This window comes from Sinocyclocheilus grahami, unplaced genomic scaffold, assembly GCF_001515645.1.
Source record: "Sinocyclocheilus grahami isolate Dianchi unplaced genomic scaffold, SAMN03320097.WGS_v1.1 scaffold1508.1, whole genome shotgun sequence".
In the NCBI taxonomy this organism is placed as follows: domain Eukaryota; kingdom Metazoa; phylum Chordata; class Actinopteri; order Cypriniformes; family Cyprinidae; genus Sinocyclocheilus; species Sinocyclocheilus grahami.
The window spans coordinates 394,279-419,567 of record NW_015506687.1 but is presented as its reverse complement, the minus strand read 5'-3'; the positions used below and the strand labels follow the sequence as shown (position 1 = coordinate 419,567).

The 25,289-nt window shown below is 39.0% G+C and overlaps 1 pseudogene; it reads right to left on the bottom strand.

Annotated features, from left to right (window-relative positions):
• The window catches only part of LOC107570808 (teneurin-2-like), a 99,598-nt pseudogene that overhangs the window by 23,091 nt on the left and 51,218 nt on the right, over positions 1-25,289 (bottom strand).

The following is a 25,289-nucleotide window of genomic DNA, read 5'->3' as shown; positions in this document are numbered from 1 at the left end:
AGTTGTAGATGCTGCAGACTGCCGTGGCGCTGCAAAGAGACACGCGCGCACGGGTGTGTGTGTTTTTCTTTTGAAAAAGTTTCCCTGAAAATACGTCCCTATTTAATGCATTTTTCCTCTTACAAATTGTTTTACCAGCATAACAATTTGAGTAAATGTAGCTGTGTAAAAAGTAGGGGATTATGTTTTTCAGTGTTCAATGTACATTCAGTACAATGTATTTTAAATGTTTAAATTGCGGTGTACAGCGTTTATTATGAGGGGGTAGAATCCGCAGCTCAGTACTCACTACTCATTAGTACTTTTAAATAAGCTACTCTTTTACTCTTACTCAAGTCGTTTTTTGGACAAGTACTTTTTACTCTACTTACACAATTTTACTTTCCACCACTGTATGTATATATATATATATATATATATATATATATATATATATATATATATATATATATATATATATACATATTCAGGAATCTATTTCTATGTTTTTTACTCATTCTTTGTCAATTAACTGAAGTATATTGCTATGTTCTGAATATTGAATGAGAGAAAAAGTGAGCGGTTTATGCATGAATATTTAAACACACAATATATAAAGTACATCAATATATAAAATACAGCAAGGCTTCCTATAAACTTCATGAGATCTGCATAACTGCCTGATATCATGACAGACATGAGGCCAAATTTCCAATTTTCCATCTCTCACTGACAGCTCCTCTCAGCTGTTGTAGCAGAAAGTCTTGAAGTTGGCATTGTGCTTATGCTAAGTCATCACTATAGCAACCCTTGTAGAGAAACTGCCTGAACAAACATATTTCAGTGTTTACTTTTATTTTATAAATACAACTATTCCTTCTGTGACCTAAAGAGAAATGTAAGTGAAAGCAATAAAAGCAGCTCTCCCAGTTCGACTGCTCACATTCAAACTGAAATATAAAATGAGGTTAAGGGTAGATCAGATGTACTGTGTAAGCCGCTTGCAGTGAAACACATCTTCTAAACAGCAGGTCTCCAAACAACCGAGTTTCTATTTTACCTTTTAAATATTGACCTGTGTGTAAATAAAAGCTGGAGGTGTCTACCTAGAGCCACAGTGCTGAATGAGATGGGTTCTTTCTCTTTGCCGTCATTGTAGAAGGCCAGGTGCCAGGTGCCGAGGTCCAGATACTGCACAAAGATCGCCTCATTCTGGACAACGGTTTGAATACTGCGCCGCTCACGAGGAGACTCGATTACGCTCCACTTCTCTTTTCCATCTAACCTTTCCATGTAGTCATACTGAAGAGAGAGAGAGAGAGAGAGAGAGAGAGAGAGAGAGATGAGGACAGAGGGAGAAAACAAGCAAGTAGCTGCAGGACATCATCTTCACTAAAACCAATCAAAATAGTCCAATTAAATCAAAACGTAGAAGAGATAACAACTCTAGAACGTGACAAGACAAATGTAAGAATTCTGCAGACAAATATGCAGTGATAATTTGGAAATCATTTACAATTCATTAAAAAAAGTTGAAAACAAAAAAGCCTGTCTGCACAGATGGTCTCTTCATGGTAATTAACAAAAACCTGTCTTTTTAAGGAGGAACATCATAGAGAACCAGATTTCCTTGCTCTATAAAGGCTAGCTCACACACTGTCCCAACAAATGGCAACCAGCCCCAATTTCCAATGGTTGTTGGGTTTTGTCAGATTAGTATGTTGACCATGTTGGCATTTGCTGGGTCAGTCTGAACATAACAGTGTGAATCACTAGATTTAGATATCAACACGCTCATGAAAAACAAATTAGGACAACACCGTATAAAAAAATAAATAAATAAAACTCCTTAGAAAGACAAATAATGTCCTGGCAGCAAATTACCAGTACTTTTTCCATTAAGTTTACAGACATTACCTTCAACCCTAAAACATAACACAATGCAATTCCCTAATATTAACATGAAACATTGAGCCGTATTTTCACAGACAATTCTTGGTGTGTATTTAACCTGCAAAAAAAGAATGACTTACATTAATAAGAATGGAAATCATTAGGATTTGTATGTTTCTGATTTAGATTCTGATTCTAATTTCTTAAAAAGTCCATTAAGGACTTTTTGTACTTAGGAAAATGCACCAAATAAGTGATTCTTTCAATATATACCATTTACATTTTTAACAAAAATATTAACATAATGACAAGTAACAAATCATGTTCAACAGCTCTGTCATAATGAAAATATGTCAGTCACTAGAAGCCTTACAAACATTAGGTTAAACACAGTAACAGTTTATGAATACAAACTGAATGCAGCTATGTCAAAATATTGACTTAAAGTTAAGTGAGTGTGTGCTGAGGTATCAGTTCTGTAACCAACTGACTCATTCAGTGAGTAAGCTGTTTCAGACCAATGAGATGAACTGTGACAAATGAGCCAGCTCATATAAGTCATTCATTTGCAGCAGTTGTCCAAGCAAAGACATACTATTTATTATTTTCATTTTATTATTTCCCTCTCATCACACTCAATTCAGTCATAAAGCTCACGAGCATTAAAAGGATAGTTCACCCCAAAAAGAAAATTCTGTCATCATTTACTCACTCTCATGTTGTTCCAAATCCATTTGTTCACCTTTGAAACATAAATGAAGATATTTTTAATGAAGCCCCTCCATTGAAAATCCATTCCACCACAACTTTCACGGTTCAAATGTCTATAAAGAGGTTGTAAAAGTAATCCATATGAATCGAATGGTTCAAGCTAAATCTTCTGAAGAGACATCATTGGTTTATATAATGAACATTGATTTAGTTTAGCCTTTTATTAACATATAAATATCTAGACACACATACAGCACATCAAATATGGTAAACAGAAGCTCAAATGCTTGATGCGCAAGATATTTTAAGATTTATTAAGGTTTGTTCTCATTCATCAAGCAAGTGCGTTTGAGGCTCTGTTGACCATATTTGATGAGCGCTATGTATGTGCATTGATCAATGTTTATATGCAAATGAAAGCCTAACTTAAATCATCATATTAAGCGACTGTGTATCTTCAGAAAACTTGGACTAAATTGCTCAATTTATATAGATTATATTTATGTCTTCATGAACTTTTTGAATTGTAAACGTTTTTGTGGAAAGGACTTTCAAAGGATGGATAGAAATCTTTCATGTTTCATTAAAATATATTCATTTGTCTTTCAAAGATGAACAAAAATCTTATAGTTTTGGAATGACATGAGGGTTAGTAAATTATGTCAGAATTTTCAGTTTTTGTGTAAACAAACCCAAACAAAACAAAAACTAAACATCAAGAAAAATCATGCTTTTTAGTATTTAAAAACTGGATTCTCAGTCCTAATTATAAGTGAACCTGGCTCCTTTAAGAGAAGAAACAAGAGATGAGGCGATTTGCTCACCTGAGCATGTGAAGGAGGCAGGCCTTTCCGCATGTAGACCCCAAACAGTGCGTCCTTGCCCAGGGAGATGTTGAACTTGAGGAAGTGTGGCTGGCGCAGGTGAAGCAGAGACCTCCAGAAGACGCCCGGAGGAACATCCTGACTGACACGCTGACCCAGCTCCAGCTCCCCGCTGTTTATACTGCTGTTCTTCAACACCCACGGCCCTGAGATGGACGCCAAGAGAAGAAACAAGATTTGTTTGAGGGAAAAAACCCCACAAAGGAACTCGTTCAAAGACATGGAGAACGGGGAATATCCTCCGCTCTGTGTGAAAATATTTGCAGTGTGTACAAAGAAAGATCAACATATATTATTCCACTGAGACACAGCTCTGCGCTAATGAGTGTGCAGTGTGGGCTGCCAAAGTCATCAACCCTAAATCAAACCCTGTCTTCTCCCTTGAGATCATAATATCTCTGTATGACAGCACTGGCCACACACGCACACCTCCCTTCCCAATACACCTGCTAAGTCTGTCCTCTAGAGAGAAAACTGTTGCCGTGTTGACAGCGCAGATAGATCGCAGCAACACCAATCAGAAAATAACCCAGTAAATGTGCCTTGATAGTATCAGAAGCAAAACAAACTCACACACACACACACACACACACACACACACACACACACACACACACACACACACACACACACTCTTTTGTGTCTGAGGGGCCAGTGCAACACGAGTGGGCTTGGTGTTAGCTGTCAGTCTAGTCTGCTTTCTCGATGTTTGATGTGCCCTGATAAGCAGAGACAATCTGTTTCCCTGCCTGCTAAAACCTCTGGCTGCATTTAAACGAGTAATGGAGAGAGAGGAATTGAATTGAGCAAGCACAAGCAAGCTTTCCCTAAATGGATCAAGCCTTCTTTTTGCAGGAGAACATGCACACGCACACGCAGTGTCAGGTCTGAGTGACAGCTCGGTTAAAGAAGCCCAGTCTAGTAACCAATGGGAGTCCACACCAACCTCCCTCATTAACACGAATGGATGGATGGCTCTGCGCTGAACGAGAGCACCACACTGAGAGAGCAAAAGAGAGATGGAAAAAGTGAGATAGATAAAGAGAGAGAAATTGAAAAGCAGAAAAAAGGGGGAAAGAAAGTACCATGGAGAGGGTGCATTAGAAGAGTCTTGTACTCTGGAGTTGAAGTTCACACTCCTCAAGCTCTCAACCAGCCAGAACTACTGACATCAGAGCCACTGAAAAAGGCACTTTCCCCTCACGAACGCCCGCACGCAAGTCTTGGTATAGATGGACTTTCTTGTTTAGTCTAGATATGACTAGGTCAATCACCTCAGATCCTGCACTTTATAAACCTAAAACCACGCTTATGAATTTCTAAATTAACATAATAAATCGTAAGCCAGCCTTACAGAAAATGACTGATTGTATCAGTATCTTAAAAGTTTGAAGGACTGACGAAAGGCTGAATGTACTTAAGCACTCTTCCTATAATCAACACAACAACCCTCTGGGGACATTCCATAGACTTCTTTTGTTTTTATATGCAGTTTTTATATATTTCTATTGAAATAAATAAATATGTAAATAAACAAATACACTAATAAAGTCTGGATCTGCTGGAATAACATATAGAGGGAGATATTCCAGAGATATGTAATGCTTCACCAATCCCACCAGTGATGTGGAGTGTACAGCATGTTGTTGTATAAAAGCCATGTAAAGAAGAATGCCATAAAATTATATGGGTATGGGTCAAATGCAATTAGTTTCGCTGCATGCAACATCACATCCTGAATTATTAAAACTGACTTTTAGTGGACTGCATTAATCAGAGGGTTGATTGGCTTATTGCCTTGTTTCAATCAAAAGTATGTCACATTACAGAAGTCAAATAACAAATGTTGCTTCATGTAGAAAACATCAATCAGTTAAGAATCAATCACCTCAAAGCAAGCGCACATGCTTAGTAGCATCAAAGATCCCTATAGGTTTCACCAATCTATTTTTTCAGTCATGAGCTCAAATACATGTTAGCTATCTTGTTTGCTTTCAATATTTTCTATGTCTAGTTTTCAAGCTATATACATAACATTGGTCTTTTTCATGTCTTCTTCTGGCGCTTTTCATGTCAAGGTCAAAAAGGCACATGATGTCTGTGTTGAGAGGTTCGCTGAAGTCCTGACATGAGTCTTGTGAAAGGGCCTTGTAGATTCACATAACAACATTCAAACGGAGAACAGCTTGAGTCTAGAATCATGCTTCCCCTCCCCTACAGACAGCATAACACATGTGTCTGTGTGCATGTGTGTCTGTAGGACAGATAGCCCTTCTTCAGAAACTCTCCATCAAAGTGAAGGGGAAAAAACACTTCAAAAAATAGAGCGAGAGAAAGAGAGAGAGAGAGAGAGAGAGAGAGAGAGAGAGAGAGAGAGAGAGAGAGAGCAAATACACTCTAAAGCCTTTGGACACAATGTCCTTCCTCCCACATCATGTACATTCAGTATCTGACAGGAGTTCTTCCATTACCAACCCAGACTCACTGGAAAAACGTGCCTGTTGTGACATTTCTGCTAAATGATATTACATTGCTTCTTGCACATTTCGCAACATTTTCAAAGTGAAATATCACATAAGAGTGATGCTACAAGTGTGATCAGTTTTCTCTGAAACAGATGAATGTGAAGTTGGCAATGTTTTATTACATTGGTTGCTGTACATAGGCTATTGTGGAAGTTTGGAAATTAAATGTCTGATCAGTGGCACAAAATGCTCTAACACATTTGTACCACCTACAAACAAAACAAAAGCAAACATGAGATGTGAAATGTTTGAAATGTAAAACATGAAATATTTTAGCTTGTTTCTACATATGTGGGATCTCTCTTATTCAGCATTGTGACTCCTGTTTCACAGAACTCATGCAAGCACTTACTAGGTGAGCTGCCAAGCAAGTTTACTACATCAGAAAAGCCATAAATATGGAGCTGGTTATGTGATGCAAATGGCAAAATATATTAGGGAAATGTGTTTTAAGTTCATAACATAGAATTCTGCAATTGAAACTGGAAACTGCAGTGAATTGTATGTATATTTACGGTTTTGGAGGCAAGGAGTTTTATTTTTTTCAATGAGCCTATGTTGTCCATTACACTCCAAAATACATAGGATTGTGCACACACACATTCTCCCCAGTTAAACCCAGATTTGCACCTCTTCCATAAAGACCCACTCTTTTAGACCCATCTAAAGCAAGAAGAAGCTGTACTGTGTGTGAAGAACATCAATACCAGCACTCTCTAAAGGTCAGCGGCAGTCGTTATCATCTGAACGTATTGACACTGATAATGATAAATCATTTGAGGTGAACGCACAACAAACTCTGAGCCACTGAGAGTTAGCCAGAGCTTTGAACCATTAACTAAAGTCCACTGAGATCCTAAAACGTCTAATCTAAATAACCTTGTTTATCAAGATTGCTGTGAGAAAAAGGCACACAAGACTATGGATTTACACTAATGTACTCCCTCAATACACAATACAGGACAATCACTAGTTGGGCTCAGATGATTCTTACAAAGCCTCAGGCTGACAGAGACTAACATGTGTTATAACAAGCCAACAGTGACTAAATCTAGTCATCATTTCAAATAAATGCATTAGCATTACCATTCTCATGCAGAGCTGCAGAAGAGGCAGTGAAAAGAGTTGAAGACAATATAAAACTGCAATCGCAACATTTAACTTTCATGATTGTGGAATATTTCTGGGTAAAATAAAATCATCTGCTAGAAAAAAAGGAGTAGACTTCGTGAACATGGGCTATGATGTTATTATGTTATTGCAAAAGTAAATATTTTTTCAAAAAATTAAAAACAATATTTAGCTACAGAAATGTAGGGTGGGACTCAGTGATCAAGAATAGTCTAGGATGTAATTGATTAATTTGATTACACTGTTATTATACTGTTATTACATAGTTATTACATTAGAAATCAAATTTTTTTAAATTTTCAAATCGTGAAATGTTCAGCTAGAAAAAATATGTTATTAATGTGTTATTACATAGTTATTATCAAACTTTATTATAAAACTTTCCCCCCACTAGAATATCATGCACTCATGAATTGTGCAAAACGACGGACAGGTGTAAACAGAAGGCAGTTTTGGCTTTGTTTTTCTGGGGTTTTGCATTGTATGTCATCAGGTCATTTGGATTTCATGTTGATCATATTTCAGGGTTTTGGCACAAGTTTTTTGCTTTTACCTCTGCCTCCGGAGGGCACTGTTGCCACATCACCAATGCCAGGAATACTCATGCTGAGGCCAGTGTTCACTAGATGCCCTTCAGTGGGCTTCAGTCGCCAATTCAAGCCAAGCAGATTAAGAGCTGTGAGGGAAAGAAAGAGAGAATTTAAAAAATAGAACATGACACTACATTACACCTCCCAACCACTTTATGTATACACGGATGACACATCCCGACAGCCGAGAGTCTGCGACACCCATACAACTATAACTCTTGCAGACAGAGGAGACTTTAGCATACAAATACACTCATTATAGCCAATGACACTTTGACTACAGTCTGTGCTTTGTTTGGGCTCTGTGCCCAGACATGTTTAGTTGGACCAGGTTTAATCCAAACTGCTACAGGAATCCTAAACTTGCTGTAGATATAAATATGTCATACAGAAGCTGCTGGCACATTAGCAACACAAAATGTCAAATGCAACACAATACAATGTCAGGAAGAAAGTGACACTTATCTTCGTACTGCATAAGGTGTGAGAAGACAATACAATTGTCTTAAATAATAAACTGAAGACAGCTTAAAGTTGGTGGTAGATGCCAAATATTCTGAATACTTTCTTGTTTGTGTGTGTGTGTGTGTGCTACAGAAAATTTTGGCTAGCCGCCTGCTTCTCTCCGCACCCCATATGTACTATAATCAGTGCTTCAGCGCTTCCAAGACTTTGTAGAGACTGATTAGCTCCAATGGAGATCACTTGATATGCAATATTCAAACATGTCAAGTCGTGTTTAAGAAATATGATAATGATCAGAAAAAGTTAGTTTTGTGATGTGCTGGTGGAAATTACGAATGAGATGCCCCAAGGGAAAACAAGTACAGCCATACACACACACACACACACACATAATATTGCGGGAAAACGCTGACGTTCGCAGTATCAACCATAACACCTCACCTCCGCCCCCTAGTTATTCTATCCCTCCCTAAATCTCATCCACGCAAAATCAATGCCAACTCAGTCTTTCCCTACCTCCTGACATCTGAGGGCGCATTATCACTCTCATGTAGAGGGGTTAAAAGAAAAAGCTGACTCCTTCAGGCTGTCAGCAGCTCTGATGTCAGCAGCTCATTGTCCTAAATGCATTATTCCTCATCTTATCTCTCTATACTCTAATCAGCCTTATCTCTTGCTTGTTCATTGTTCTTTTCACCATTCTCGTTTCCTTCATCCTTCCTGCTTTTTATTCGTCCATTTCATTGCAGTGCTCACTGACAAAGATGGTCTGTTATGACCTGAGACATCTTGTCACACTAAGCCGAGCTGTGGAGAAACTCTTAATATATTTTTTTCCTCCCATCTATTCAATCCAAAGCTGATATTGCAACACATACGTAAGTGCAAATATTTCATTATGTTTTACCAGTGACAATTTTTTTGGAGGGTTTGAACTGCAAGAAACTAAAGATCCTGTTAAAGTAAAAAGATAAAAGGAAACAAAAAAAGTCATACATTTCCAAGATTGGAGTATGTTATACAAAATAAATACTTCTATGTCTTTCTACTTCAAAATTTCACATGCAATTCAACGTGCTACTTGCCATTTCTTTATTATAGTTTGTGAAATGTACTACCAAAAGTTGTTTCAAAGGCAATCCTACATCATTTTTTTCAGTGTAAATAAAATAAAATATAAACAATAAAATACAATAAAAAGGAGACTTTTCTCTTACAATATTGCAATGTGACTATATCTCAAAATATTACTTTATATTCTGCAATGTGACTGCAGAGTTATCATGGCTCAGGTACACTGTACACCCTAATGGTCAAAGTAATTAAAGGGGTCACTGGATGCGACATGCACTTTTACAAGCTATCTGAACTGAAATATGTGTTGGCAGTGTGTGTACACAACCACCCTATAATGATAACAATCCACCCAGTGTTTTTTTTTAAAAATCTCATTAAATCATTTCCCCTTTCTCAAATCGAGCCGATTGTGCCCTTAGGAGCCACCCATGGTGCTTCAGGGTGCAGCGGTCTTCGGAGAGCGCTTCTCTGTCTCTGCCCGGAAACGTAGCGGTACTGGGAGGCTCGCTACCTCTTCGGAGGTCTCTAGAGAAGCTAGATCAGCCGTTCCCTGCCGGTCGTATAATGCTATAAGAAACAGAAAAGATTCATTCATTGTTTACCTGGGTCTTCAGTCTATGATTTTCCATAACAGTGAATGTTGTTACAAAGGTAATAAAGAGTTGGTTATTATTATTAAGTCTCTTTCCGGCTCAGACTGCATAGGTTAAGCTTATGGGGCTGTCACATGATGAACGAACGACTCAAACCCGAAGACTCGAGAGATGAACTAATCAATTCTCTTTCCGGCTCAGCTTGGTTAAGCTTATGGGGCTGTCACGTGATGACGAACGACTTGGAAAACTCGAAGACTCGAAACAGGTGAACTACTTGACTAATTCCAGTACAGAACCTGTAGGATGTTGCGCATGCGCGACTGAACAAATCACTCTCCGAGACGACTCGTTCTTCCCGAGTCACATTAAAGATTCGTTCAAAAAGAATGAATCGTTCAAGAATGACCCAGTCTTAATAGACTTTTTCACCCATTTCCTCCATGTCTGCAGTAATCTTTCACTAGTTGCATTCACTCGTTTCCCAAAGTCATCTTGAATGTTGACTTTTCAATACAACTGAAATATTTGAGAGAACATCACATAAGCTAACTTCATAAATTGATGTTGATTTTCCTAAAAAAAAAATTTTTTAACTCACCATTATAGTGGTGATTAGCGTTTTCTTTGGTTGGCCCCTTGGAACTTCGTTTATGTTACCATAATTTTATTCTTGTTAATGCAGCAATGCATCATGAAGTCAGAGTAATTTGATTTCAAGGGCAGACAAGTAATAAATAGGTTACTTTTAGAAGGTGACCTATATTCTAATTAAAGCATTAGTGTATTTTTTGTGTGTGTGTTTATTAACGAATTTTTTCAAATTTCATTTTTCATAAATACCTTGAGATGCTGATGAGATGAGATTGGGTTTATATAATTCTTAAATAGTGTGGTAATATGCTCAAATCACACACAGACTTAAACATTCAACATGCGAATCACAACAATGGTAACATTTTCATTTATTTAATCAATAACCATTTTATTTGCTCGTTTTGTTGTGCCACTACTGACACAAGACAGCAAATAAAATTGGCAAATAAAATCAACAACTGTAAAACAAAGCAACTGCATAATTTATTCTGCCGCAATGCACTCTGGGAGTCAGTGAGTAGCTATAGTAAGTCATGAGTAAACCTAAATTAAAGGATCAAGTACCCCCTACAGTTCTTTTTTAGTTACTAGAACTCTCGTGTAAGTAAACTATACAAACTGAGCAGTTGTCAGTATAACATACTATTCCTATTTCACTTTACTTCGTTTTTTCAAGGCAATCAGTTTGCATGCTTTTTTTAAGTAAGCCCAACTAATTAGATTTTACAGTGTACTTCATCGTTCAAAAGAAGGATGGAGGGTTGCGTCCCATTTTAGATTTGTGTCAACTGAACCGCTCAGTCATGCGACTGAAGTTCAGGATGCTCACTATCAAACAAGTCGTGTCTCAGATCAGGTCCGAAGACTGGTTTGTCATGATAGATCTAGAAGACGCATATACTTCCATGTCTCCATCCTTCCCCAACACAGGAAGTTCCTGGGGTTTGCTTTTGGGGGCGAAGCTTACCAATATCGGGTTCTTCTATTCGGCCTTGCACTCTCACCCCAACTTTCACAAAGTGTGTGGATGCTGCTCTGGCTCCACTGCAACTGCAGGGCATCCGCATACTCAATTATATTGACGATTGGTTGATATTAGCTCAATCGGAGCAGATGGCGGTTCATGTCATTCTCACCCACATGAAAGAGCTGGGGTTAAGGCTAAACGCCAAGAATAGTGTACTTTCTCCATTACAGAGAACTTATCTGGGCGTGGTGTGGGATTCGACCATGATGCAGGCACAGCTGTCTCCTGCACGGATCGAGTCAATCCTCACTTCATGCATGAGAGTCAGAGAAGGCCAGTCACTCACTGTCAAGCAGTTTCAAAAACTGCTGGGTCTGATGGCAACTGCGTCCAACGTGATACCTTTTGGCCTGCTGTACATGAGACCCCTACAGTGGTGGCTCAAGAACAAGGGGTTTTCCCTGAGGGGAAATCTGCTTCGCATGATCAAGGTCATGCGAAGCATGATTTCCTCATCTGGAAACAGACTTGGCAGAGGCTTCGTCTGTACGCCTCCCTGATCGCTCGGCTCCTGGGAGTTCTGGAGAGAGTGCGCCGGACAGGTAGCTCCGGTCTGGCCGGGCCGGGCCAAGTATGCTCGGACCTGATTTCCTTTCTTGACGGCTCTCTGTAGGACATTTCTGTCAGGAGGAATCTCCTCTCTCAGGCGGGGCTACAGAAATGTAAACAGCTTTTTAAACAGCTCATGAGTTCCGGTCTCTCAACTGAGGTTGCTGAGACCATTCTCCAGTTCAGAGCTCCCTCCACGAGGAAACTGTACTCCTTTAAGTGAACCTTCACTTCTTGATGCAGCAACTGCCAGCTTAACCCAGTTAACTGCCCAGTTGGTCCAGTGCTGGGGTTCTCGCAGGTACGGTTCTCCGCAGGGTTATTCCACTCCACCTTGAAGGTTTCCGTGGTGGCCCTAGCTGCTTACCACACCCCTCTTTCGGTGGTCGGTTTTTCGGGAGAGACCCACTAGTTACATGTTTCCTCCACGGTACGCTGAGGCTGAGGCCTCCGGCCAGGAGCTTATGCTAAGTGGTGGATCGGGATGCTATCCATAGCCTTGAGTCCTCTGATCTCCCTTCTCCCTTGGGGGTCAAGGCTCACTCCTTCAGAAGTTGGCCTTCAGGACCCTGCGGAATGTCCACTCTGTTTACTTGTCAGATTCTATACCTGCATTTTCTCTCGGCTTAGCTGTGCTCTTCCACACTAGGCAGGGACTTGCAAGTCTGGTGGTGTGGGCATACTCATTCCCAAAGCGTCTCGATGCAGCTCGAGTTCCTGAAGGGGAACGCCTCAAGGTTACGTATGTAACCCTAGTTCCCCGAAAGAACGAGACGCTGCGTCTCCTGCCATACTTTCGGCATATCTGCGAGTGCTTCCCTCATTCTACCAGAAGCTGCCGCTGTATCCACCGCACGTGCTTTTAAGCTCTCTGGTCTCTACGTCACCCCGCCCGTGGTGTCTCACCCATTCATTGGACTGATTACACACGTGACTCAGAGAGTGGTCAGGCTGAAGGCGTTCCCAAAGAGTCTCGACGCAGCGTCGCGTTCCCTCTGGGAACTAGGGTTACATACATAATCTTGAGGCATTTTTATGTTACTTTGAAACATGATTTAAAGGTTTTAAGAAATGTGTAATCTTATAGGAGGTATGTTTACTGCAATAGTCTCATGTTGGTTTTAATAAAAATAAAGTTGCTGTTGGGCTTTCCTTGTTCTAAAATAAATTTCCAAAATGGTATTACATGTGTTATGTGTTTATTTGTAAGTGCTGATACATTTTAAAATATCTATATAATTTATACATTCAGATTTAACTTAAATAAAAAATACTAATTTGAGTTGCAACAACTCAAATATAAGTTAATTATTTAAAAGTTTTATGTTAATCGCTATCAAAATGTATGAATTAGGCTACTCAGTACTTCAAATTAAGAGTAATTAACATGCATGAGTACAACAAACTCAAAACCGAATAGTTCTGTTTACTGTGGATACATCATAACTTTAAAAAAATTTATGTAACTGATTACCTTAATTTTTTTTTTTTAGTTTTCTCTACTTATTCGGGTTTACAGTGAATTGGCCACGAAAATGTTTCTGGAGTTCTTTTTAAGCAAAATGCCAGTGTCCAGTTTGAATACTTACAGGGCAGCAAGAACAGGTGAGCAACAGTCATTGAAATGAAATGCTAATTGATTGCTCTCCTCACATTTAGTATCTTTACATTCATTTTAATGACATAATCAACTGGATTTACATTAAAGATGCACCAAAAACTTATGGCAGATATTATATTTTTTATATTATGGTTAATAAATATAAAATGTTAATAAAAACCTATAAAAACATATATTAAATAAACATTACTGTTCAAATATTTTGAGGTCGGTATTTTTTAATTACAAAAAAACATCACAAAAATAGATAATTGTTTTGAGATTGGTCAGTCAGAGTTTGTACTCTGCACTCATGATACTGCAGTAAGACTGATATCCTTACATTACTGTACTTGTTACCAAAGTACACATATTTTGACATGCTAACCCAGAATGAACTGCTTTGCCAAGATGTGTGTGGTGTTTAAAGCCACTGGTGGTCCATGAGGGGTCTCTCAGAGATCTGGCATGTGTACAGTATATGAAGGTACTGCTGATGTGATTCATGAGAAGCACTGACCTCAGGCACGGCCCTGAACATCAAGGCATGAGTAAGTCAGCTGATCTCCTTCTTGAGCTCACGCTTGTGGAATGACTGCACTCTGTTTACACTAGAAGGTCTAATGCACTGATATTTTGATATGAATCAGACTTGGTTTTTATCTTTACATTCATTTTAATGACATAATCAACTGGATTTACATTAAAGATGCACCAAAAACTTATGGGAGATATTATATTTTTATATTATGGTTAATAAATATAAAATGTTAATAAAAACCTATAAAAACATATATTAAATAAACATTACTGTTCAAATATTTTGAGGTCGGTATTTTTTAATTACAAAAAAACATCACAAAAATAGATAATTGTTTTGAGATTGGTCAGTCAGAGTTGGTACTCTGCACTCATGATACTGCAGTAAGACTGATATCCTTACATTACTGTACTTGTTACCAAAGTACACATATTTTGACATGCTAACCCAGAATGAACTGCTTTGCCAAGATGTGTGTGGTGTTTAAAGCCACTGGTGGTCCATGAGGGGTCTCTCAGAGATCTGGCGTGTGTACAGTATATGAAGGTACTGCTGATGTGATTCATGAGAAGCGCTGACCTCAGGCACGGCCCTGAACATCAAGGCATGAGTAAGTCAGCTGATCTCCTTCTTGAGCTCACGCTTGTGGAATGACTGCAGAAGAGAGCTGACTCACCTCTGACAGCATGAGAGATGCTTGGAAATTGAGGACGACACTAAACAGATAGCGCTGTCAGCTTTATGAAACAACTATACGTGGCCGACGTGCTGCTGCTCTGCAGAAAGTCTCTGGGGGCTTGACGGCATGCGTGAAAGTCTGTTTGAGTACATTATTGTGTTATGATTTTGCTCTGCATAGAAGCCACATCAAAAGGTTGTGTTTACACTAGGGATGGGAAGATTCACCGATTCGCTCGGTGCATCAGCATAAAAAGTTAACGATGCGATGCATCGGTTTAAAAAGTGTGCATCGACTACAAGTTGGCATTTATATCACGATGCATCGTTTCTAACATATTTGCATCGGTAAAAAACTATTAATTTATATATAATTACTAGTGGATGCGCTATACTTTTATTATTTATAAAGTGACCAATAATCTGTGACCAATATTTTATATGTAGATTGATTTCTCCTCTCTAAACTGTTTCTCAAGCACGTTCTCTCATCACCACTGCTGCGTGAATATGATGCATCACAACACCAGGGAGACCCGAGGAAAATTGGGGATTAAAGTCCAAAACCTGACCTGAAATAACCTAACAAATCAATCGGGGCTAAAGCGGTTCCATAAATGACAAATTAAGTTCACACAATCTCACTAATTTGTGCACACTTATTCTTAAGCAGCCCTTATTGTCGATCATGGATCAAATCGATCCACCATGGCAAACAGCGAATATATCTGTGCTGTTTAATGCATTTGAGACGTTGTGTTTTCCTCAGTGCAGAACTGACATGTCACAGGTATATTTTTCATCTGTAAATGTTAGAAAAGTCATGCAAACCTATACATTTCACTGTCAGGAGTGGGCGAGGCTGACGTGAGTGAACGAGCGCTGCTGCGCACATGCACGCTAAACAGACAGCGTAATCGAATAGGAGCACAATAATTCTGAGTCAAATATACATTTTGATAAAAAAATTCTTAAGCAGCCCTTATTGTCGATCATGGATCAAATCGATCCACCATGGCAAACAGCGAATATATCTGTGCTGTTTAATGCATTTGAGACATTGTGTTTTCCTCAGTGCAGAACTGACATGTCACAGGTATATTTTTCATCTGTAAATGTTAGAAAAGTCAGGCAAACCTATACATTTCACTGATTGCATCGAATCGCATTGTGTTGAATCGAATCGGATCGCACTGCATCGTAACAGGGGTGAATCGTATCGCATCGCATCGGTAACTGCTTCATATGTATCTTTAATGTATCGTATCGTTGGCTATGCATCGAGATGTGTATCGTATCGGCCTGAGTCATGAGATGCACATCCCAAGTTTACACAGACTTTTGATGCTGCACAGAGGCTAAAAGTATTTAGACAGAATACAAATCAAGGGAGATAGTACATCATGTGCCTGAATGGTAATTATTGGTCAGGTGCTCAATGTACAGAAAACACATGCTAATTAACATGATGGAGCAGCTGTCCATCCCCTGTCTTATTCTAATGTGATGGAAGGATTTTAGACCAGAGCTCCATTCTGGAATAGCTTTCCTCTCATTTAGGACTAAGTTACAATCCAGTTACAATCCAGTTACATCTCCAGCACTAACCTACTTCTGTCACAAGTGTGTTGGGTAATCAAACGCATGATGATGAAGATGAAGTTCCAACAGACTTTAATAATCCACAAGGCAAAATCCACAAAGAGAACCAGTCCAACACAACTCTACATTAACCTAAGACCCGACACTGAACTCAAACTGAACAGAACTTAAATAGTGAAGATAACAAGACACACACCTGAACATAATGATGAAATCAAATGAATAACTGGGTGTGACAACAACAACAACAACTACTACTACTATAACTAATATATTCATTACATAATAAATAATAATTATTATTATTATTAAATATTAATTTATTTATTGCTGTCAAAACAACAACTGCTTATTCAATTTTTTTCTTGTTTTATTCAATATCTATCTAGCCATTGTTTTCTTGCTTTGTGTAATAACAAAAGAAATGTAAGTACATTTTCATAGACTTAGGCATGAGACTTTAAAAAGTTTAAAAATATTTTTTCACTTTGCTCTTTAAGGTTAAAACAACAGGAAGAAACTATGTGTCATTGAATTATCAAAGTTGACAGTGCATGCTATTTTCTTTCTTAAACTTGAAGAGGATGAATGTGCAGGACATTTGAAAAGTAGCTGTCATAAATTAAAAAATGAAGGAAATAGACTCAGGAAGGCACTATGCCTGTGCAAAAAGAACAAGCAAAACAAACAAACAAATGCTATATTGCCCCTAAAGACCATAACTGTCTGTCTCTATCATCAATACCGTTCCACCCACAAAACAAACTCTTGTGCATGATGTCAACATTTTTGTGTGGGGCCTCGTATAATTGTTTTGGGAGATGCCAGGATTTGTGGTCCACCAATGGTTCAAAAACACACTTGTCCAATTTGCACAGCCAGCAAACCAAGTTCCATTAACTATTGTGTTGCCACCCCTATGGAACACAGCTCACTGCCAAAAGCTTCAAATCAGAAACTACTAGGTACGCACCAAAATGAAAATTCTGGGCCGAAACCGAAAATTCTGAATGCACTTGGCCGAAAACCAAAACCGAAAATGCTTTGTAGTAATTATTTATTCTTTTATTAAATAATATAAAGTAATTTTGTAAGACTTTTTAATTTAACTAAATATTTTAATGATACTGAATTTAAAAAACACAGGCCAATAAAATAATCACACTTTTATTGAAAGTAACACAATAAAATCGGACAGAAAATATTTTAATATTAAATATCAATATATTATCTGTTCTATGCAACATAATCAGATAGAACCGTGTTTTGTTTTGTTTAATTATCCAAATAATGTATAGTCTTCCAAAGCTATTATTATCAGAGCATGTGAGCAGAGCAAAGCATCACGAGAGGGTAGCGTCATTTTACCAGCCTTAACTACAGCTATACTACACCATGTTACAGCACAGTAGCGCTTCTGCAAACAGGAACAAGTATACTACATACAGTAGAAACGGTATTTGAGCGGAATTTGCTTTTCCGGTGAGCATGAGCAGTACATGAGAGGAAAGCACATTCATAGAGCGGATTACTGAGCTGAGCTTCACACCGCCAGTGATGATGGCTAGAGGGAGAATGAAACCTGCGCACTGATCACTGCTGGGCGTTAACGGCGCACCATATATTTTCTGCTCATATTTTTGGTCGTTTTTCTCTTTCGGCAGAAAACTTAAAATGCCATTTTCAGCCAATAATTTTGGTGGATGAAATTTTGGTGCTTCCCTAGAAAATATGTTTTATTAACTCGATTATTAACTACTTTTCGATTAACTCGTTAGTTAATCATCTTAACTAGGTACGTATATACAGTATATATATATATATATATATATATACACAGCCAACTTACCTCTGTCCCACGACAGTTTTCCAGCATCCCTCCTCCACCCCAACTCCTCACTCTAAAACTATTCTCATCCCATATTAGGGATGTGGGAGTTATCTGGGTTCGGGCTATATTCCGAGCTCGGAGCCCTCCCTCAGGACAACACGTCAAAATTGCCAACTATTTGCTCAATCCAATTATATGTATGTGCGAACTCGTAAAACTACTGATATTTGTCCACTGTTCTATTATTTATTAGGCCTTGTGTTGCATTTATACCCACGAGGGATATGTATGGATGAAACAGGTTGCTCCCTATGGGCACCATTCCAGCAAAAAGCAAATAAATCGCACAATCAGAAGCTGCTTTGAAGTCCAGCTACAAAGGCTGGGAGGACAGTGAGATGATCAGTGTGCCCAGTGAGAGGAAAGCTCACCAGAGGGGAAGTACCCCTAGAGCTTCACCGTTCCCTCTCTTTTTCCTGGAGCAGTTGCTACCTGAATGAGCTGTGTGAATGAAAACAGTCATGCAAGTGTGTCCCCACGGAGCTCAGGTGCACACACTCACACACACACACACACACACACACACACACACACAGCTGTATCTCAATCAACCTGATGCAACTCATCCTCACTTCACAGCAATCTTCACATGATGTTACAGAAGGCTCGTTTAAAGTCTACACAAGGACTGCACAATTAATCAAAATACAATCAAAGTCGCACTGCAGGCTAGTGCAGTTTAATTAAATTAATCTATAGTCTGCATGCACGGTGTGCTTTATAGTGAAAAGGCGGCACTCTGTCCTGTCTGTTGTGCATTACACACTACAAATGTGCATGGAACAATAATAATAATAATAATGTACTATTTTAATAATTATTATTTATATTTTTATTGCTGTTATATTTTTTTATAAAAGTGGGTTAGCCAAAAATAAAATTGAATAAAATAGAATATGTAACTCTAATATTTAATAATACAAATAATTAATTAATTATAATTATTATTAACAATAATTATTATCTAGTCACAGTTAGCTGTTGTATTGGGCATAACAACTAATATTACAAAAATATAATATTCTGTGTTCCGAATAAATAACAGTCTAAGAGTAAATGTAACTAAAAATTGGGTTTGTTTAAATGGTGAAGAAGCAGTTTTCTGAATAGGTGGAGGGGTATATTTTCAGGTGGTATGAATGCAAATACATTTTCCTTTGTAGATCTTGCAACCCCGAGACAATTCCTGTAAGTTTATTACTGCTAAATAATTACAATATGATTTGTGACCAAATTATGTAGTCCTTGTCACACTTTTGTGAAGGGAGGCACACAAAGACGAAGGTAATCCAAATAACATTTAATAGTAAACCAAGATGATGAAGATTCATATAAAACACAGGGTAACACAAGCAGCATACACAACTAATACCCTGCTTCTAACTGTTCTTCTTCTTTTAATTTTATTGGCGGTTGGCAAACCAACTTAAAGGTGCATTTACTGCCACCTACTGGACTGGAATGTGGCAGCTTGATAGAAAGGAAGGAGATGAGAAAAAAAAAACTATATATTTCTATTAGGCTGCTAACCGAACTGAAAGGGGAACTTAAGTAGGGTGAGATAACGAGGGACAGACAGATGAGGATGATAACTAATCAAACACAGTTGAACTGAATGAACTAATCAAAGAACGACAGAAACTAAATGAAAACACAAAAGAAGTCCATGACTGTGACAGTCCTACTCTCCACCTTCTGACTGACCAAGAAAGAGGAATATGAAAGCAAAAATACCACCGTCCTGCAATTCACCTTCAAACACACACACACAATCAATCAGCCTATCGTTGAAGGTGAAACTGTTGTTTTCATTGCTGCTGATCTCCTTGGAGTGTGTGTGTGTGTGTGTTTGTGTGCTTTGATGTGTGTTTTGATTTGAGGTGCACAAGTCCTGCTGCTTTGGATATAAATGAAAGGCTACAGTGAACCACCACACCCCAGGACCAGCTCTATTTGATTACATCAGCTCACTCAGTCTTGCCTGTTGACCAAAAAACTCTCAAAGTACTCTGGGAATACTTCCAATCCCTAGATAAAACTCGTCCCAAAACACCACGCACACATATGCACTCAAAAAATAAAAATAAATAAATACAAAATCAAGGATATTGCTTCAGGCATGCAAGGTCTATGAGTTTAACACACACACACACACACCTCCCTGAACCTCCTGCGTGGGCATGACGAGATGGATCCAATCTATTCCACTCGGCTTGTCAAATACTCAGAGCACAACAATCACTCCCCACGTTATAAACGCACACACATTCGCAAGCAAATTCACCTCTTCTCCCTCTTTCAGTCCTATGCACCAGCAGAAAGCCTGATGCTTTGACTGACAGCATTTTTTATCGCAGGTATAGAGTGACGATGGGGATCCCACAATTTCTGTCCCGCGATCCGAGCATATATACACACAAAGCTCTAATCAAACTATTTCGCTCTCCTGTCACTCAGTGGCTTTAATATTAAGCAGATGTCAGAAAAAGATGGAATAAAGGGGAAAGTAAATATAAAAGTGAAATAAAAAATGAAAAGTGTCATTTTAAATCAGCTTCAGGCATGTACACTGGTGTGTGTCAGTTTGAGTCAGGCAGACGGTGCAGGGCCGAGTTAGAGATTGGCTGGCGAACATATTATCTCCACGAGACAGAATCTCCAACATCTCGGGGTGTGTAGGTGTATGACTGATTGCTGTGTTTGTTTGCGTGCCCGTATGGGCAGAAGCGTGTGCCACGAGGCTGCCAGGGTGCGTATGAGGACAGATATAAAACGGGCAGGTGACAGTAAAATTCCCTGCTGGCAGAGAGCGCTGGTAAGTGGACACATATAATGACTCATTCTGACTGACATACAGCATGTTATCGTAGACCTGATGGAGAATGTTTTCATAAACAAGTCGTTGTCTTATTGGCAGGAGCTGGAATGGTGAGTCATTAACTTCCTGCTCATGTTGCTCTGCAACGGAATAGATGATCAACAGTCAACATGAAATCAAAGCTAAGTACTTTATTAATTCACAATCCTGATCTTAATCTACAAGATTCATCAAGGCATGGGAATCTTTAGGCTCCTTACAATTGATTCTGAGTCAGAGAATCACGATTCTGAAACAATTCTCAATTCAGCAATAGTATAGGGGCACACAGGGCCATCTCTAGCCAATTTGACGCCCTAGGGCGAAATCCCTATTGCGCTAATCCCTATCCCCATTGCGCTGTTGGAAGTGAATGAATTGATTCAGCATTTCGACACCTCCCTAAGGATGCATTTAACTCGACAAAGCGATCTAATAAAGGATGTTTTGATCTCGTGAATTAGCGAATTTTACTATACAAATATTTTTTAATTGGATGTTAAAGTTTATATGGGAATATTACATGACACGCTGATCCTTTAACAATGCATTGGCGCAAAAAACGCACACCTTTTGGACAAATCTGCCACAAATATTTGGACAAGTCTGCCACAAATACTGCCTAAACAAAATACTGATTTTGTGCACTTTATTTACTGTACCAATATTTTAAATTGGCCTTTGAACTTAGCTTTATTGCATGGCAAAAAAAAGTGTTACCTTGCCAAAGCCCTGACAGCGCCCACTGATCTAATAGCGTTGTTGAGCGCTCCAAATACAAACTTTGCATGCAACAATCAGGCAGCAATTGACAGCACTCTGATCTAGTGGCATACAGGCATCGTCAGATTGACAGTACTCTAGCCCAATAATGTTGGGGGATCCAGTGGGGGCAGTCATACCGGTATTTCAGGGTGACCGTGCCACTCTTTATCACAACCCTGCTAAAAGTGCCAGTACGTGCGCTCATTGGCGCCCCTTCAGCTGGTGGCGCCCTAGGCGACCGCCTAGCTCGCCTATGCCTAGAAACGGCCCTGGGGGCACAAGTCTTTACCAACTTAAAATGCATGAAAACCACACTAAAATATGATTTTGATATACGACCATGGGTGACATTTAACTTTTGTACATTGTCTATTTTGGACTTGTTGCCACCAAATGCGAGACATGTGAAGAAGACGAAAAAAATTGTAAAAAAATGGCCAGATCTCAATAAAGTTTACACATGTTTTTGGTCTGTGAACTGGATCTTGCTCAGGACACGCGCTGTCTGTGGAGGCTTGGCCAGTCATGGTTCCAGAATTAAATCACTGAGGGTGCTCTCACATATATTTGTGTCCCAACTATTGCTATGGTTATCACTGTGTTAATCATTGCTATTTTGAGAGTGAATCCAGCATAAATATGCGGATGTCATTCCTGAAACTTTGCAGCATGTATGTGTCCGAAAAACAAAAGTTTCATACACATTCTTAATGGATTATAGCCTCGAAAGCACGCAAAGTGTCACTAAAAAGCTTAACTCATCTTAGTTAATCGTGATCTCACAAATTTCTGTTATAGTCAATGAAGCTCTCTAAACACGCACAATGAACATCGCATCTACACTTTGTTTGTTATGAGATAATTCATGAGTGTGCTGAACTGCACTGAATAAAATCTCTGGCATTTTCAGTAAATTAATGAATTCTGACCAATGTTTCTGATTGGCCATTGCATTTAAGAAATCAACAGATGTGTCTGTGATTGGCTACACTGCTAAACACTGCAAAAACATGTTGCAAATAGTAAGTTTTGACGCTGTCCAGAGCACAAACAAAAATACGCACTGGATAGTTTGCCAGATCTTCAAATGAGGGTGCTTTTGCTTTCGTTTGAGGTTATTTAGCATCCTCTAGCACCCCCATAGAACCAGGTCTGAGCTAGGCTAACTGCTCCAAATTGCAGTGGGGCTGAAATCGTGGATTCCATGACTATCGATATGGGGGGCCATCTGCCCTCCCGCCCCATGCAGAATATTGGTTGGTCCGTTGTAAAATACAGTGTATTCAGCCATTTTGTCCTTGGCCATTAAACTTATCTTATCTATATGCACAAAAATATTAATAGTACATTTAAATTCAGATAAATTTATGTGGATCAGTTCAAAATCATTCGTTAAAGAATTGTGAATCATTGGCATATCTGCATTAGCCAAGACTAACAAAGTAAATCCAAACAAATCAGATGGATAAATTCATTTCCCTTTGAACATTTACTTTCACTCAAAAACACATCATGCTATGGAACAGAAATGCTTTGTGAATGTCATTTCATGTTGTCCTTAAGTGTTTCTAATCAAGTGGTCAAATCCCTCACTGTCTCCTGAGGGATTCAGGTCATCCAGAATTGCGGCTCTCACTTAACTCTTCATTACGGCTGATATTCATGTGCACAGAATGCAACACACTCAGCTATCCACTGCATCTACATTTGCGAGGAGGCGGTGGGGGGCAGAATACTTCACTTAGCCTTTAGACATCCATCATTTATCTCTCCTTCTTTCATCTGCTTCTTTCATCATCTTTCACCAGTTAGTCCAGATTAGTCACAGTGGCCTGATGGCAGCCAGACGCAGCCACCATGCCCCGTGCTGAACCCCCACTTCCCCACTCCCTCCCACATCAGGACTGCAACACCTGTCTCCTAGCAACCTGCATCCAGATCTCAGGCAAGGGATGTTGCCTCTGACACAAGAATGACAAGACAAACATTCACTGGAACCGCCATGCAAGAGCTTGGCGATGTAATGATGCCATGGGTGAGCAGTGGACAAAGCATTGGAATGCTGGATTTTAATGGGAGCACACTGGGAATTCTGGGACTGGATGCTATGGTCAAAAGAGCATGTCACTTCTATTAATTGGGCAGTATTGGCTTAATGGATAGAGAGTCGGACTTGTAACTCGAAGGTTGTGGGTTCGAGTCTCAGGTCTGGCAGGGATTGTAGGTGGGGGGAGTGAATAATCAACGCTCTCTCCACCTTCAATACCAAATAAAGAAATTAAAAATGTTTTTCAGCAAGGATGCATTAAATTGATCAAAAGTGACATTAAAGACAACTATAATGTTACAAAAGATTTCTGTTTCAAATAAATGAATATATCATTACAAATATACTCCATGAATATATATGTTGAACTTACTATTTCTGTTCTACATTTCTGTTTTTGTATTTTTGATGTAGCGTCTGGACCAATCAGACACACCATTTTTCATTTGATTTAACAAATCAATTATTAATTAGATTAACAAACATTCACAGACCCCTCACCCAATAAACATACTGGGTGCCAAGATGTCTGTGAACGAGGTCCAGGACCCTGGTTACCATGGTAACCCTGACACCTTTGCTAGACCAGATACATTTACGACCTAATGGCATGTTGAGAATTACCCCTCTCACTACAATTTCTATAGGCAAGACACAGTGCACAGTAGAAATGGACTCTTCTAATTAATCCATAACAAAACCTTTATTTGAATGAACACACATATCCTTCAGGTCATTGTGTATGTTGTCTTTGAGATTTTATACTGTTTTATGCAGGCTTATGAAGGAACCACTCGTTCCTGTCATCTTACCTATATGTAATCCTACCATGTTTAGTATCTATGAATTTGCCTTCTGATGATCTAAACGAGCTTGTATAATATATGTTGGTACATAGGCAATATATTAGTGTCTTGAGAATCTTTAGTAATTTCGATTCAAGTTTCATATGCAAATTACCATGCTTCCACACAAAGGGTCATAAACCCCCCAGTATTTCCAAACTCCCACTTGGGATTCCGGCCTTTCTCATTGGACAAGCCCATCTTGAGAGGCGTGAATCTTCTCAGACCTTAAAGGCCTCACATCAGTGACCCGCCCCAGAGTCGGTGGTTTGGTTGAATTCTGAGAAGATAAAAAAGTGAGCTACAATGCTCTAGGACACCCTAAGTTTTGTGCCAGGCCTTCGGCCTTGACTTTTCCATTACCAACATAATCTGACTCAAACTGGTTCTTTTTCATCAACCAACTTCAGCAAAGATCAACGTGAGCCTTCAGATTGCATCA